We start from the raw sequence: 17,353 nt of genomic DNA on the forward strand, positions 1-17,353 counted from the left end.
AGATGCTAAAGGGAAAGTTTCAGCCGGCAGAGACTCTGGTCCATATATAAAAACATGGATGCAAGTGTGCCTATATCAGTACACATATGCTTCCATTAGTTGCACACAAAAATGCATAGTCAGCCTTTTACAAAATAGCCCATGCAGTGAAAATCGTGGACACAAGTATAGGCAATGGGATAGACATTTCTGTTCACAAGCCAGTCTCCACCCACTGAAGATCTGCCAAAGAAGCTTGCGTTATGATCTGCTCCAGCCTTCTAATCAATGAGGAAGAAACAGGAAAAGACCAGACTGAAAGTTGGTTTATTTTGTTTGTGTGTTTTAAGCAAAATAAACAGAGAATCAAATGAAAAATAAGAACCATTAGAGACAGAGGACCTAATTCTCAAAACGAGAAAAGATTTCTGGAAAAGAAATAGTTCACAAGATATTTTTTCCAGAAACTCTCACTTCATTATCCTCATAAAAAGTTAAAATTGCAGCATTACCTTCAGCCATTGCATGTCTGTTTATTTCCAGCTGCAATTTGTATAGAAATGAACAGTGTCCAAAACTTGGAATTTATTAAAAAGTGGTTAAAACAATGTGAATTCCAGCCAGTTGAAAAGAAAGACCATTAAAACTTGAAAATATAGTTATTGTGACCTCTCTCCACCCTATAATTTCAGGCCATTTATTTACAGAGGCCTTAAAGAGACATGATCCGAGAAAGATAGTACTTTGGTACTGCTGTCAACTATTGTTCTCATCTGGAGAGCAGAACTTTATTGGGGAATATATATCTCTCGTAGCTGTCAAATGGTGTTGAACGCTCCCCTAGTCCTTGAACTTTTGTATCTATATGTGAATACAAGAGAAGTATAAAGATGGAAATCTCTTACCCTTTTGTTTAAATAGACCGTGTGTGTGTTTCCCAAGAATAATGAGTTTAACCAAGGCAGCCTTAGCACAGCAATTATGAACCCTGGTTTTATAGGTCCAAAAACTATATCATATAAACTTTTAGTTTGGCAGTATCATTCCGGAACAGGCTTTACATTAAAAATGTGGCAGTAAAGCCAAGACACTATGGGGGGCTTATTACCTAAAGCACTCTTGTTACTCTCAAAGAACCCAACCCTGTGGACTGAACATTTTCAATCCCATTGAAATCCTCAAGTGATTTTTTTTTCTGAACTTCTTGGGTATTTAAAGAAATATAATTTTTTCAAAGTTATTCTATTCTCTTAATAGCTTTAAGTATTATTCACCTTAGTCATTCAAATGCTAATACTGTAATCAAGTATGTGTACAAGGCAAACCTAGCAACTGATTTGCATCTTCAAAAGCCAGGTGCAGATTAAGACTAAACTCCAAACCTACCAAAACTGCAGGTCTTCCTCAAAGGTGTTCAAAAATTTATCCTTTTGCACTAGTTCTTCTGTTAGGCAAACAAGTTAATGTGGACACACACGCAGTAAAGTGTAAACTATTGTATATATGGTTAACATGGCTAAGTTAATGTTGCTATTGTAACACACTCATGTATAAGTTTATACAGTATGTAACAGAAGACATGTATTTGTTATAATATTTTTGCATTAACTTTCTAGAAAAAAATATTACTGGCTAAGAAGTCTCCCTTATTTTTGTTCTTCCCTCTTTCCCTTATCCCTGCCTGCCTTGCCTCAACTTTCTTTCCTTGTACCATACATCTTGAAATCTCTTTTCCTCCATCTTTTTCAATGTTTGTTTTCTCTCAGTTTAATTATTCTACAATATTTTATCTTTTTCATTTCCTCTCTTCTTTTTGATTTTTCCTCCCCATCCCATTTCTTCTCTCTTTTCCTCCCTCCTTCATCTGCCTTTCCTTATCTCTTTCTCTGACTCTTTACTCTCGCTCACACCAAGAACCAGACTTTATCCTTCCCACTTTGGACAGAGGGGCACGGAGAGTAGCATATTTCCTTTGGCCTAGCCATTCTAATATTGCTAGAAGCACAGCTCTGTACTCTATTGCTTGGCCACAGGAAACTTTAAGACCTGCTGCTGAAATAGATCTGCTTCTAGATGTACACCTCTGAAGACAAGATCAAGTCCACTCCCGCAGGATATGCTACTTACTAGAAATGGGCAAAATGATTGAGTAAGTTAAGAACAAACCAAACTATAGCCCAAAACATGAAGCCCCAAATTTTGGAAGTTAATGCAATTTCTACTGCAATTTCAGGGTCAAACATCCAAACCCAAACTGAAAATGGATTTTAAGATTTGCAGTGTGCGGAAGCAGAAGCCAGAGATTCTGCTGCAGTGCCAAGGGCAGAATCGCTATGAAAGGTGCCATGCTATATACTAGCCAATGGGGAAGCAGCATACCATCTCCTCACCCCCTCCCCTCTCATTTATAGTGCCAGCCATGCTGGTGCTTCTCTCTATCCCCATCACTTGCTCATCCACAGATTTAACAGTCCAGACTCTTTCTCACTCCCTTTAGTACAGATTGATGAGGTTTTACTTTGGTTTCACATTCTTTAATCTTAATTTTTCACATGCCTCAGCACTTCGTAACATGAGCCTGGGTCAGTAATACAAGTCCCAGAACACATGCAAGAAAGACTGTTACTTACTGGCCTGGCCAAAACCAGGAAACTAGGACTCTCACAGGGAAACCTAATCACCTGAGACTTCTTTCCTGCTTTCCAGACTAAAAGGATTAGATATGATCAGCTAACATGTCACCTTCCTGGTGAGCCTCTAGACCTTTAGAAGTTCACCCATCATCATCGGATATGCATCTCCCCAACCTGAAACCCTTTAGTGAGTCCATTGATCAATCTAAGTCAAGTACTATCTGTTTGATACAGCTACATTTATTTGATTATTTAAAGACAAAAAACCTGCACCTAATTTTGGTATATGTTTGATGTCCATGACTATTTGCAGAATATAATGCTTCTATCCCTTCCATATTCCTTTCCTCACTTCTTTTTGTGTATATGTGTAATTGGTTTATGTGGATTTAAAATTTTTGGACCATATCTTTATTCCTGGGTGATCATCACCACAAATCCTGACAAATAAGCTACTTCCCATGAATTTACAAATACACTGGATTCTTCTACAAAGAAGAATGCACTGCATGACTGAACATGAAAGAGAGAGACTCATGCAAATGTACATAGTTAATGATATGTACAACAATCTACCACACGGCATTTATTATTTTAGTGTCAATTCACTTGTATTATAGCTTATTCATTTGAGAAATTTCAATGAAGATGAATATTAACATAAAGAGCATGAAATTTTTGCAAATAGCAGAGAGAGCAAGCAACCATATGTGTGATGTATATATAGAAAAGAAGAAAAAGGAGAATTCTCCCTGCCAAAATACTGAATTACAGTAGGTCCCCTACTGTGTACTGTACATTCATAACTAGAACCACACGTCTTCCACACGACCTGTTAATTCTGCTTTGAGTTTTGTCCCTATTTTGAGTAAGAGGAATCATTTCTATAAAGACCTGGTTACAAATTATCCAGACCTTATAATACATTAAAAGATATGAGTCTCCCATGTAACTGATGAGAAAGATTAAAACATTTTCCAATCAGTCCATATGTTAAATGTAGTTCTTCACTGTGGATTCTTTTAAAATAGCTCCAGAGGGAACACAGTATAAAATAGTTGGCAAATCTAACTTTAAATTTCCTTTCTGCAAAGTAAAGGTAGACCGATTTCCACTGGAACACCATGATTAAAATAAAACAAACAGCTAAGGAGAAAGTGAATGTGGGAGAAAGAACTAATTTCAGTATGAAAGACAAGATACATGATAGACAAGATAGTATGAAAGAAAACGGCAATTGTTTCACAGGGAGTTATTGTTAAATGAACAGGGGTTTTCAGTGTTCCAATACCGACAAGCAATAAAACAATTTCACATGCATGCAATATTTAAAATATAAAATGATTGGCTTCATTTTAAACCTAGTGTGTAGATGAGTCTTTTTGGTTTTGTAACTGGATATGGAACAAAGTTTTAATTAACATCTCGACGGGATCTACAACGTACGTGTACGTGGTCTGTGTGTGTTTCTGCCCATAGCTGTTAGGCAACACTGGGAAATAACCTCCTCTGGTTTGTATCTGCAGTCTCAGGTATGGTGCAGACAGCCGTAATGTGAGTTTTGTCACTTGGCCTTGTCAGTGACTCTAAGCTGACAGTAGATCATTGCCACATGGCCACGCCATTCTCTATGGGAGTGAAAGACATTAACTGTGTCAGTTGCATTGTGCTGTATTAAGTATGACAGTTTTATAAAGCAGCCTGCAATCTACTAGGGAGCTGAGCTGAAAGCAGAAATTCTGCACTAATCAGCTTTGAAAAATACCATTTCAGGTATAGATCCCTCCCTTCTAAGGGATGGAGGCTAAGGCAGCCTCACAATCATTGTGTCACACCGGGCAGTAGCAGACCTAATGGTTTTATTATACGAGTACTGGGGTTGAAGTTCTGATATGGTAAATTATAGGGAAAATCATGGATTAGTCCCAGTAAAAATGTCAAAAGCAATGGAAATAAGAAAAAAAAAATCACAAGAAGTCACAGATATGTGAGATGTATGAGGCCAACCTATCAGTTTAGACCACTTATGATTCTGATTATTAATTATTTATACAAACACAATCTTTATGGCACTATGCAGCTGAATATAAAGATAATATCCCTCTCCTGAGGAGTTTACACTTTTAGGTACCAATTTTGGAACAGGACTCCATATACACACATGGAATAAAAGGCAGGAATTTTATTCTTAGATCCATGGAAACCTTATGTTTCATTCTTCAAAGTTACTTCTGTTGACTCCATGGACCAGATCCTCAACCCATTCTAGTGGTTCAAACTTAATGAAAAATTGGACTGAAAACAGTCAAATAGGGATTTTCTTTGCATAGGGAAATCACACTTCTATTATAGCACTAGACACCTGTTCCTGGGCATAACAGGAGCAAAAACAGGCCTAGCCAGAGCATGCTGCACTCTAGAGATCTTGGGACAGTAGAACAATACTACCAATGTACTTTAGAGCAGTCTCAAGACTGCTCTAATTTGCACCGCAGGTCAAACTATATGCTCAGTATCTAGACAGTAGAGGTGGAAGGCTACCTATTCCTCTGCACTTAGGTATGCTGAGAGCTGCTCCCATGCATCTGACAATCTGGTCCCAAGATGTTTTAAGTGCCAAATCCTCTGGCATAACTAAGGACACCAGAATGCCTGAACCCAATGTGAGCAGCATATTTCCTCTGTGCAAGAAAGGGTGCAATAGTTGAGAAGCTTGTGCAGGGAGTCCACAACCCCTGCACCATGGAGGGCCTCACTCTGTCCTGGAATCATGGAACAGCCAGGTGCATCACAGGCAGTGGATCCACAATCGATATCAATCTATCAGGTACTCTTTTCAGTGGGGAGACTGTCTTACTGTGTGTCTGGAAAGCACCTAGCATGTAAATAAGAAGCTCTTGGAAGAGGGGGAACAGCAGCTGTGGTAGCAACTGCAGCCCAGCAAGTGATATAGTGCCTTAAGGGAAAGATTCCTTCCTCACAAGCCTTTCTTCCCTCCCCAGCACATAGATATTTACTGAGGATGTGTGCTAGGGAGAGGGTTTGGCTCTAGAAAATGGATCCCAGGGTTTATGAAACATATCTATGGCATCCTGTAACTTGTATGCTAGAGCCTAAGGATATCTCCATACGGCAATAAAACACCCGCGGCTGGCCTGCGTCAACTGACTTGGGCTTGTGGGGCTCAGGCTGCAGTGCTATAAAATTGCACTGTAGAAATCCAGGATTGGGCTGGAGCCCAGACTCAGACTGGAGCCCAGGCTCTGGGATTCACAGTGTCCCAGACCCACACTTCAGCCCCAGCCCAGACATCTACACTGCAGTTTTATAGCCTTGCAGCCCAAGCTCTGCAAGCCCAAGTCAGATGCCACAGGCCTCACATGGGTATTTTATTGCAGTGTAGAGATACCCTAAGTGGCAGCACATGACAAAGTTAATAGACATTCTCTTTGGGGAGGGGGAATGGGCTTGGAGACAAAGTCATTCTAGTGTGAAAGGAGGTTTTGCTTGTTTCCAAAATGAAATTCAACTGAATCCTGTCATTTTTTTCTGTTTTAATATGTTTTCATTGCTTGAGTCACGTCAGCATGGGCAAACTCAGGACTATGTCATGCAAATTTGGGGGTTCATGTTCCACATGCCTTCCTTGCAAAAGGTATTCATTTCCTGTTTAAAGATCTGCCCTGCACAAGAAAAAAAGTTTGGACAACTGGGAAGTTTTCCAGGCCTTGTAAAAATAGCTTTTGAAAAGAAATGTAGATAGGGGAGTTCTTGGAAAATAAGAACATGTGCTACTCGGTGGGTCTGGAGGACATGTGTCCTAGGGTATTAAGGATACATTGCTTATGAAAATGAAATGCATCCTAGGACATTACTGCAAATAAGTTAGCTAATACATTAATCAAAATGGCTTTGATAAGAGCACTGTCCCTTTGATGAAAAGCTACCTGAAGGGCATTTTTGGTAGGAAAGGAGAAATTGGGACTTCATGCCTGAAAAGTGAAGAGAGTTCCTCACTGATTATCCCCATGAAGAGCAAAAGGGACTTTCCTCCATCTGTCTGATAGAGAGAGCTTATGTAGTCTTGCCAGTCCCAAACATTCCAAGAACGTGGATCAAGCTCCCAGAAATAATTAAATTTGCTTTTAAATCATGAAATTTCAGGTTCTCTATTTGCTTCCTGGTTTTTGAGCCTTTAAGATTCATGTTTTCAAGTTTTTCTGCACAAGCATAAGGGCGAGAAAATTACTGGGTGTGTGGAGCTTTGGGGTTTTTTTGTTTTGTTTTTTAAACAGAAAGCTGAGATTCTTGCATCATTACTCTGGGAGCTGGGGCTTTAAGCAAAACACCAAATATCACAAGTCTCCTGATAAAATCGTAAGAGCTGACAGCACAGGAGCTGCTATTTGGGGGAAGAAGGGCTGATGTCTCAAGGAGAGGGAGAGGTGGTCTTCATGGGATAAGAAATGGGTCTTTGGCAGCCTTTTGCTCCTCCACCCCTTTCCCCCTCCCACCTAAACAATGCTGCTGTTTCCAGACAGTAAGTAAGGAGAGCTTACCCACATCTCTGCTGCAGCAAAACCTGGAAGGCACAAGCCACCTCATGCACAGTATACCTTGCTCATTCTTTGATTTGCTATGTTTGCAAAGCTGTTGTGCTTAACTACAGATATTTATTCATTTAATCTTCTTAAAGCCCTGATTATTTGTTTTAAAAGCCTCTTCTTCCTGAGTATGTAGTGGCACCCTCGGGCATTTATGCATGTTCTCCCACTCTGTGCTTAGTCCTGACATGAAGGCAAGTTCAGACAAGACCATCAGGTCTTCATCTGAAAGGCCATCCACTTCACCTCTTCATCTGAAAGGCCACGCTTTTCCCTTCTTTACTCTCAAACACCCTTTCTTCTAGAAGACAGCAGAAAAAGACTAACAAACTCCATTCCCTGAGAGTTAAATTAATGCCACTCTGCCAGCTGGACAGCAGGCAGTGCTCAAAATGTAAAGCAGCATCATGACCTGTGCCCCTTGCACTCAAGTATCAACCCTACCAAACTCTAGGTCACAGTGCCATATAGCAAATGGGTAGGTAAGGGGGAAGAGCCAAGACACACAGCAGGAGGGGGAGAAGAATCCTATAAGCAATGGGCAAACTAGTCAGTCTGGAATTATCTCCCTTCTTTACTCAGCTACCCAACTAGGGGCCTTGAAGGGAAAGCAGTCAGCCCTAGGGGGAGATCTTCATGTGGCTTAGAAGGAGAAAACCTCTGAATGTTTAGAAGTTCAGTTTGGTTTCACACTCAAAAGTTTATATGCTTTATCCACATTATCCAGACTTCACTGTTGTAGAAACTGAGCTTCAAATCTGGGCAGTAAAGTTGTGAGAGTCCCAAGATTTTGGTTAAAGTCAGAGCAGCAATAGTACAAGAATGTTCTCTATCCAGGTACTTCTACTTCCAGTCCTGACTAAAACCAGGAAGTGGGCGGGTTTGTGACAGTTACCTCTCAAAATGTTCTAAACCACTTTGCTTGTGTCTTCTAATTACTCCTCTGCCTGAGAGGCTAGAGGAGTAGCGTCACCTAGGGAGAGAGAATCTGAAATATCAAAGATGGGTTGAAGGGGATTTTGAAGGAGCCACATCTAGTGTTTCTCAGAGGGCCAAATCCTAAGGTTTTTATTCAGTTTTCACTCTCCTCAGTGGACGTTTGAATGAGAGAGGACTGATTAGAATTGAAATATAGACCTCAAGATTTGCCTACAGAGGGTTACTGCCATAAAGGGCTTTTAAAGGTCAGAGAAAAATGGATAAAATTAGACAGAAACACAGGATGGGATGGACACCAAAATAAGCAGTGAGAGAAAAAATGCAGAAAGATGGGGGATGTGGAAGCGCTTAAAATGAAAGATGGCAAGAAAACTCACAGAATCAAGAAGGGGGGGGAGATTTTTCCCCCACCAAAACCTTCATTCCAAGCCAAACTGCTATTTTGAATGAAAAGCATATTTTTCTTATCCAAATAATATATTACTATTATGTTGTTCATCAAGTTCACTCTGAATAAAACATTTTTTTTTTTTGAAACCCTGCTATGGTCCCTGAGGTTGTCTGCAACATTCTATTCCAGGATGCTTTGGAATGCTGGCTGAATCTGGAGAGAGCAATCAGAGGGGAAATTGCTGGTACTCCCAGAAGTATCACAATATTTTGTCCCTTGAGAAGCTGTTCAGGAACATGCTGTATTGTAAGCACAAAGCCAGAAGTGCTGTGAAATCACACTTTTAATTGTTATGGGTTTTTTTTAAACTAACAAAAAAGTCCACATTGGATTTCCAATAGTAAAGACACGTGCATCAGCTGAACATGACACATAACACAAAGATATGTTTAACTAGTGGCAGACATAATAATATTGTTCCCTATATACTGTTCAGTAATTTAAGAGTATGCCTGAAAATATACAGCTTTGTGGGAAAGTCCACAACACTCAAACATGACCAGAAAAGAAACAAGATGAATGTATGTGTTTGCATTTTAAGGAAACAAATGTTAGGAAGATTGCAACATCATGACTTCATTTCTAAATATAGGATATTAAGAGTCCACAAAGAGAGTGAAGAAAGCTATGATGTCAAGTTTTTGAAAAGGCAAGAAAAAGCGATGGTGCTGCAAAGATTTTCATTTTTGCTAAAGAATTAATCAAACTGTTTTAAAACACCCAGGACCTTATATTAGGGCAGACTACCCCTTCTACAACCTGTACACTCCACAACATAGATACCTATGTTCCCTAGTGGTCCACAGAGAGGCTTAGCCCATTGGGGTCTGGTACTGGAAATGATGAACACTGGTGCCAAAGGCATGGATACAATTCAGCTGCTACGACTTCCACCCTGAGGGAAAATCTTGGACCAGCAGCCCTCTTTCCATAGCCTTAGTTTCGCCTACCATCAAGAAAGGTAAGGTATTGGAGATCCTTTTTGAACTCCCCAGGATCATTCCAAATGGCCCCTGGCAACATTTGAATACCACATGTGCCTTTTACTAGACTTTCCACTAATGATGGCTAAACCAAAATGGTTTGATTGGATTGAGATAAGAATCCAAAACTTATCTGTGCTAGCTGGATCTCCTGCTGATGTAAAACTGAGCTGGAAAACTTGGGAATAGATTCTCCCTTGATATTTATGATATTCCCTGTTTCCTATGAAGCTGGAAACACCAGGAAAACAGCTTTTCATGCAGGATTTTGGCATTTACACTTCCAGTCTCAGTGGAAACCAGGAAGTATGGAAGAGGATGAAATCTCAGATGTTCAGTTCTGGTCTGAGATTTTTGGCAACCATTAGAGTCAAGTCATTTCTTTATCTGAACCAATTCTTCCATCCCTACATTCCATTTTTCACAAATACATCCCTTTGACATAGATTGTTTTCACCCACCCACCCCTCAAAAAAAATCACAGCAGATGCTAAAATTGCAAAACTTGAAAAGCCATGTGCCTTTGAGCTATGTCAAAGCAAAATATATAGCTTTTCAAAATGTTCATAATGTGCCATTGAAGATGACACCACAGTTCCCTCTGACCCCTTTGGGCCTCCCTGAGGGCATCCCATGGCTATCTCTGCTGTCACCTTTCTCAAGGTGAGCCCCCACATTCTTCTCCCACCAGACTAGGGATTTAGGCTGCAATTCCTCCTGCAATTCACTGATCATCTTAGCGAGTCTGATTTTAGTTCAGCACCTGCCATCCTGTTCTCTCAGGGCAATGACAGGTTTAACCTGTGCCTTGCCAACCCATCATAAAGCAAAGTATTATTTATTCAGAACAAAAGCATTAGACAGAAAGATATTATTAAACAAGCATGCAAGTAAGCTGTTTGTTTAGCAGGTAATAACACATAGGACTCTGGCAGGTTTCAAGGTCTTTCACACCCTTTCTGCAGGGTCTCATGTCAGCTCTTGGATCAACTGAGAGTGACACCTCACCCCAACAGTTAGGTTGCACACTTTATATAGTTTTCTAGTCCCTTATTTGCCTGGTTTCTCCAAACCTGGTAAAGGCAGACTATGTACTTTACCACAGAAGGGTGGGAGTACTCCTCCAGATTTGTTTACCTGTCTAGAGATTTGCATTAATTATCTCCCAGTGATTTTACTTCCTGCTGGAAACTCCTTTAACTCCCCCCTGGCAGCCCATACTGATGCACAGATTACTTATAAAGTGGATACAACTGTCTGAATATTCTGTGATTCTATAGCTCAGTTCACAGGTTGACAGTTCATTCCTACTTACATAACTCCTCCCCACACACACATACACACACCCAAGTCACCACATTGTTTGTCCTACTTCAGTGAAGAAATTAACCTCTTCACACTAGGCAGGTAACAATACAAGGTGAGAGGAGAAACTGAGTCACATTTTTTCATAAAAATAAAGCAGAAGTTTCCCAGTAGAACTTTGTAAATTTCCAGGACCTTTAAGCTTTACTCTTTACATTCAAAAAAAGTGATGTCCCTTACTTAATCCATATTTACCTTCACAGAAGTAGTATTTACTTTTTCTCTTCTTTATTACAAATGCTATTTATTGAATCAATACATGAACTAACATTATTGGCTGTAAATTGTTATTATTAAACTGTATTATTGGCACCAGGAAATGGAAATAACTGGTAAGGTGAAAACTTGCAATAGGTACAAAATTGCACTGTATCAGTCTGAGGTAAGAAGCACAGGAGTCTATGCCAATTGCAAATGAATGCAGTCAACAAAGTTCAGAACCAGATCCAAATAACCCCAAAGTTCAGAGTCCGAGTTTTCGTTCAATCTAGTATAGAAATTGGGCTTGCACCTCAGGGTTGCCTCCTAGTTTCCCAAAAATTGAAGAGTGGCTGGATTCTGGGTTTTGGTGGAGGCTCCTTTCCGAGTCTCTTCTCTCAATACCAGAGTACATCAAGCTTTGAATCAAGAGAGATCCTCTACCTACAGGGTAACTTTGGGGTGCATGTCTGAGGTACTCAGACACTATTACGATTAGCGTGTTATAAATGGTATAAAGCTAGAAGAGTAAATTGTTATAGAATAAAAGGCAGGGAAATCAACATCCTCATCCTCCAATAGGTTGAAAAAATCCTATTTCATAGGATCAAATCTCATAAATCTGCAGGAGACAGCCATAAGTTTATAATAGTATATAGCATGGGTCGGCAACCTTTCAGAAGTGGTGTGCCGAATCTTCATTTATTCACTCTAATATAAGGTTTCGCATGCCAGTAATACATTTTAATGTTTTTAGAAGGTCTCTTTCTCTAAGTCTATAATATATAACTAAACTATTGTTGTATGTAAAGTAAATAAGGTTTTTAAAATGTTTAAGAAGATTCATTTAAAATTAAATTAAAATGCAGAGCCCCCCCCCCGGACCAGTGGCCAGGACCCGGGCAGTGTGAGAGCCACTGAAAATCAGCTCGCATGCTGCCTTCGGCACACGTGCCATAGGTTGCCTACCCCTGGTGTATAGATTTTCCTGTGGAGCTCATCACTATATCTAAGAGTTTCTGAAATATTAATGAATTTAGCCTCACAATATCCCTGGGAGGTAAGGGAGTATTATCCCAATTTTTTAAAAATTAATCATGTTTATTATGGTAGTGTCTAAGGACCAACCAATAATGGAGCCAGTGTGCTAGGCATCTTACAAATAGAGTAGTAGATGGGCTATGCCCCAAAGAGTTTTCAATCTAGACAAGACAAACATAGGTAGGGGAAGGGGTATAACACGTGAACAGTGTGATGACAGCAAACGGCATGTTAATTCCATTTTCAGCAGGGGGTTACTTAAGAGGGGATAAGCTACATGGAAAGAAGAAGGGAAGGGTGTTGAGAGGGACGGGGAGAAAAGGAGCAGGCTTGGAGTGAAGCTAAAGCAAAGACACTGTGAGGGATTGGCACAGTCAGTCAGCACAGAGCAGAGAAGTCCAGTCAAAACTGTAGAAAGTCCTCCAATGTCCAGACATCCCTGTTTTGGCTGCTTCTGCTACCAGCTGGAGTCTCCAGTTGGCTCCTCTCCAAAGTTTCTCCCATAGCCACCTGGTGGGCAGGAAGGGAGGGACCACCTGGTGCCCACAGAGAAGGAGGTTTCCCCTGAACAATTAAGAGTCCACGGAAGTGTGTGTGTGTGTGTGTGTGTGTGTGTGTGTGTGTGTGTGTGTGTGTGTGTGTGTGTGTGTGTGTGTGGAGGGGGGAAAGAGTGGCCCTATCTGAGCTCCACTGTACCCCATCCATACCCCTCGAATTCCTTCTTTGGCCACTTCTGCCCCTCCTGGGGAAACTGAGGCACAGACAGATTAAAGCAGGTTGCACAAGCTCACACATGAAGACTGGCAGAGCAGAGAACAGAACCCAGCTCTAGTCGAGTGCCTTAGCCACAAGACCATCCTTGTAAGAGCCTTTATCACTCTATTGTCCATCAAATAAACTTTAGCCCATTTATCTAACAGGAGCTTTATGATTTATAAACATTGTAAGAAATTCTATAGAAAGAAAAAGTGCAAGAAAAGTACAGACTCCTTTTTGCCTCCAGGTTATACTACCTTGATCCCCTTTGTATGCACAGATGCATGCATATGAATGAAGACTCAGCAGCCAATCTTTCAGAGTTCTGAAACTACAAATCACCTAGACCAACTCAGCAGTTTATTATGGATGGCAGCTAGACTTCTTGATGGATAGACTCCCCCCACTCACCAACAAAATACCAGTGATACTGTAGCAAAGTTGCAGTCTTGTTCTTTGCTTTTCTGTTATCTATTAGAAGGGATGAATATTTTAGAAAAATCAGAACCAGCTGTGTCTGTGTTCAAGCCAGCCAAAATCAAAGGCAGAAGACAGTGTTTCATCAGATTGATGCCTGCACTATGGTGTCACATCACAACACCAGAGCAGAAGAGCCTACAGGTGTCTATCTCCACAGTATTGAAAGGAGGAGAGAGCAGAGCCCTTCCTCATGAATCCAGCCCTCTCCTGTCACTCCCACTCCATTCCTGGAACATGAACTGACATGGCTCTGGGGTGGTGTTATGGAGACTTATGTTAGAACATTACAAAACTGAATGGAATTTTCATCATATCATCTCACAGGGCAGGTTTTGGTTCTCTGGAATTTGTAGCTATCACCCATGCCCTTAAGCATTTGCTCAGTGCTAGAAACTCTTCATAGGAAACAGCATTTACTTGTATGTCCTATGGGTCAAAAGTAGACAGAGAGTACACAGCCTAAGAAATGTGCTGTGCATTGGATCTTTCTGCATGGGGGGGTGGAGGGGCAGGGTGGAAGGCTGAAGTAGCTCTCCACAGCCCCAACACTGTCCTCGCCATAGCAGGGAGGACCAGAACATACCTGGAAGAGTCTTTCAACCTACCCTGTCCTGTCCCCATCTCCTGTGCCTAGGTCATGAAGGGATCCTCCATGGAGGTGGATCCCCTCACCACCCAAGGTTTGTACACCTTCTGTGCAGAATCCCAATATGCAATCCACAACATCATCACTGCCCAAGAGACATCCATGACTATGGAGATGGGGGATGGATGTGCCCTTGTATTTTATTTATGTTCTGATTCACATTGTGCACGTCTATTTAGAATGATGGCTTAAATCCAAGCGAGGCCTTGTCCAGTCAATCATGCCAATGTGAATCAAGCAGGAACATGCACATGTTCAATGTCTAAAGGTAGCAAGCTATCCGAGCTTGCATGTGTAATTTATTACATATAGTACTGCATATGGTCAGCTGAGGTCACCATGGGTCTACCACCACCTACAAATGCTCAGACCTAGTCACTTCTGGTTCTTTTACAGGACATTATTTACTATTTCATAGCAAGTTAAGTTGTGAAGAGATGTGTAGTTGATTCTGCTCTTAAAGCAATCAATCATCCATACACCCCCTCAAATACAAAACCATGAGGGGACTCTGGAACAGTTTCATTGAAGAATATGACAAGGAGACAAAACAGGTTTCTATTTTCCTTTTCATTAAAAGGGGGTTCAAGCCCCATATCCAATTTTTCCAAAAGTACAGGGATGTTTAGGTCCAGGATTTGATTTTACTTTTGTCCTCGCCTTCAAAGCCCTTCACAAGCTTTGATTTTACTTTTGTCCTCGCTACAGGCCCTCTCTCTCTCATTTTACCATCCCTAGGCTGTACCACTGATACCATCCTTGTACATCCATTTGTCTGCTTCTCCCACAAATGCCTCTGTACTTTCTTCTTTGCTGTCCCTTATGAATGGAGCACTCTTATAAGTAAGGCCCTACCAAATTCATGGCCATGAAAAATGCATCACAGACTGTGAAATCTGGTGTTTTGTGTGCTTTTACCCTATACTATACAGATTTCATGGGGGAGACCAGCATTTCTCAAATTGGGGGTCCTGACCCAAAAGGGAGTTGCAGGGGGGTCACGGTATTGCCACCCTGACTTCTGCACTTAATTCAGAGATGGGCAGCCGGAGAGCAGTGGCTGTTGGCCAGCTACCCAGCTCTGAAGACAGCACCCTGCCAGCAGCAGCGCAGAAGTAAGGGTGGCAATTCCATACCGTGCCATCCTTAATTCTGCACTTCTGCTGGCAGTGGCTCTGCCTTCAGAGCTGGGAACCCAGCACTGCTCTCCAGCTGCCAAGCTCTGAAGGCAGAACTGCCAGCAGTAGCAGCACAGAAGTAAGGGAAGCAGTACCACATCCCCCCGCTACAATAAACTTGAGACCCCCATCCTCCCCACACACAACTCCTTTTTGGGTCAGGACCCCTACAATTACAACACCATGACATTGGATGATTGGGTTGGTGTTGGTCCTGCTTTGAGCAGGGGATTGGACTAGATGACCTCCTGAGGTCTCTTCCAACCCTAATATTCTATGATTTCAGATTTAAATAGCTGAAATCATGAAATTTATGTTTTTTTAAAATCCTATGAAATTGACCAAAATGGACTGAATTTGGTAGGGCCCTACTCATAGACTACTACTGTCTCCTTCTAATCTTTTCTTGAGACCCACTCCTCGTGTAAAGCATAGAATGAATCAGCCAGCTCTTGATGGGTAGCTCAATGTGTAGCCTGGGACAGTTAAGGGATCATTTGTACAGCATCTAGCACAATGGAGCCCTGACATTCACTGGGACTCTTGGGCACTAACATAACGCAAATACACCTCTACCCCGATATAACATGAATTCGGATATAACGCAGTAAAGCAGTGATCCGGGGGAACGGGGCTGCGCACTCCAGCAGATCAAAGCGAGTTTGATAGAACACTGTTTCACCTATCACACAGTAAGATTTTTTGGCTCCCGAGCACAGCGTTCTATTGTGGTAGAGGTGTATATAAAAATGCCCCCGATCCTATTTTTCATTTTATCCGTGAAAAAAACATGAGTATTCTATGCCATCTCTATTGTACTAACAGACCAGTAAAACATGGATTTTCAGGTATACACAGCTTGGAACCATGGATAGGATGTCCATTTCTTTAAATTAGGTTTTACTGAGAAGCCCATTTAAAATAGAACTGCATTAAGAGCCCCTTTCAAAGCCCATTTGAGTCTTTCCTCAACTTCAATCAGGGTCTACATACCCACTTAGCTGTGTTTGCTGATGGCTATATTACACTGGCTAACATTAAAAAGTCAGTATTTGCCATACAGGGATATCTGAAGTGCTGCAATTTGTCCCTCAGGAGATAGTGTGGCCTAGTGGATCGAACACTAGACTGGGGCTCATGAGACCTCTGTTCTATTCCTAACTCTGCCAGTAGCTTTCTCAGTGATCTTAGACAAATCCTTATGCTACAGAGTGGGAATAAGATGGGAGTAATAAGTAATAAGATCCTTTGTGAAATACTTCGAGATTTATTGATGAAAAGCCCTATATAAGAGTTAGGTATTATTATGTTTAGATAGAAGCTATTTGCATTAATAGCTGGTAATGTTTGCTGCTCAAAAGTTTTACACTGTGTACAAATCACTCTCTGGGCATATCTACATGGTGGGCTAATGTGCTCTACAAGGGTGTGATTTCTAAGAAGCACTAAGGTGTTGTGCATTAATTGGCCTGTGTAGGCCCATGCAGATACACTAAGAAGCTATTTGACAAACTAGTCATTTTCACTGTTTCCCCTTTTTAATCAGTTTTCCCTGTTGTTTATATGAGTCCTTTTCTCACATCCATGGGGGAGAGAAAACTTTTTTTTTAAAATAAGAAATTGTAACTGTAAAACTACAACGAGTGGGAGGGCGGACACTTAGGTTTAATACCTGAAACTATTTTAACTTGATTTTTAAATTACCTTGATTCCAAGTGGACGGTGTCCTTTTTTTAATGGCTTTTACCAGCGATGTGCAAACTTTAAATGGTTTAGAGGTTCATTTCATTTATATAGAAACCTGGAGATCTGAGCCATCATCTTCAGTGCAGCCAGGCTTTCACACTGGATATTTATTTGAATCTCTTGGATCTTCAGACCTCACAGATATAGAATTCCTTATGGGATATCTGGAACTATCACTTCCAGTCCTCCCCAAAATAATGTAGGTGCATATAAGTGAGAGAAAGAAAGCTAATTGTTGTCAAACTTCCAAAAACATTTCCACTGAGGAGGGTGAAAGTTCAAGTAGATTTTCATTTTGACATAACATGTTTGTCCATCCCTAGAATCAGTTTTCTGGTTCCTCAATCTCTGTAC

Source organism: Malaclemys terrapin, chromosome 6 (assembly GCF_027887155.1).
Source record: "Malaclemys terrapin pileata isolate rMalTer1 chromosome 6, rMalTer1.hap1, whole genome shotgun sequence".
NCBI lineage: Eukaryota > Metazoa > Chordata > Testudines > Emydidae > Malaclemys > Malaclemys terrapin.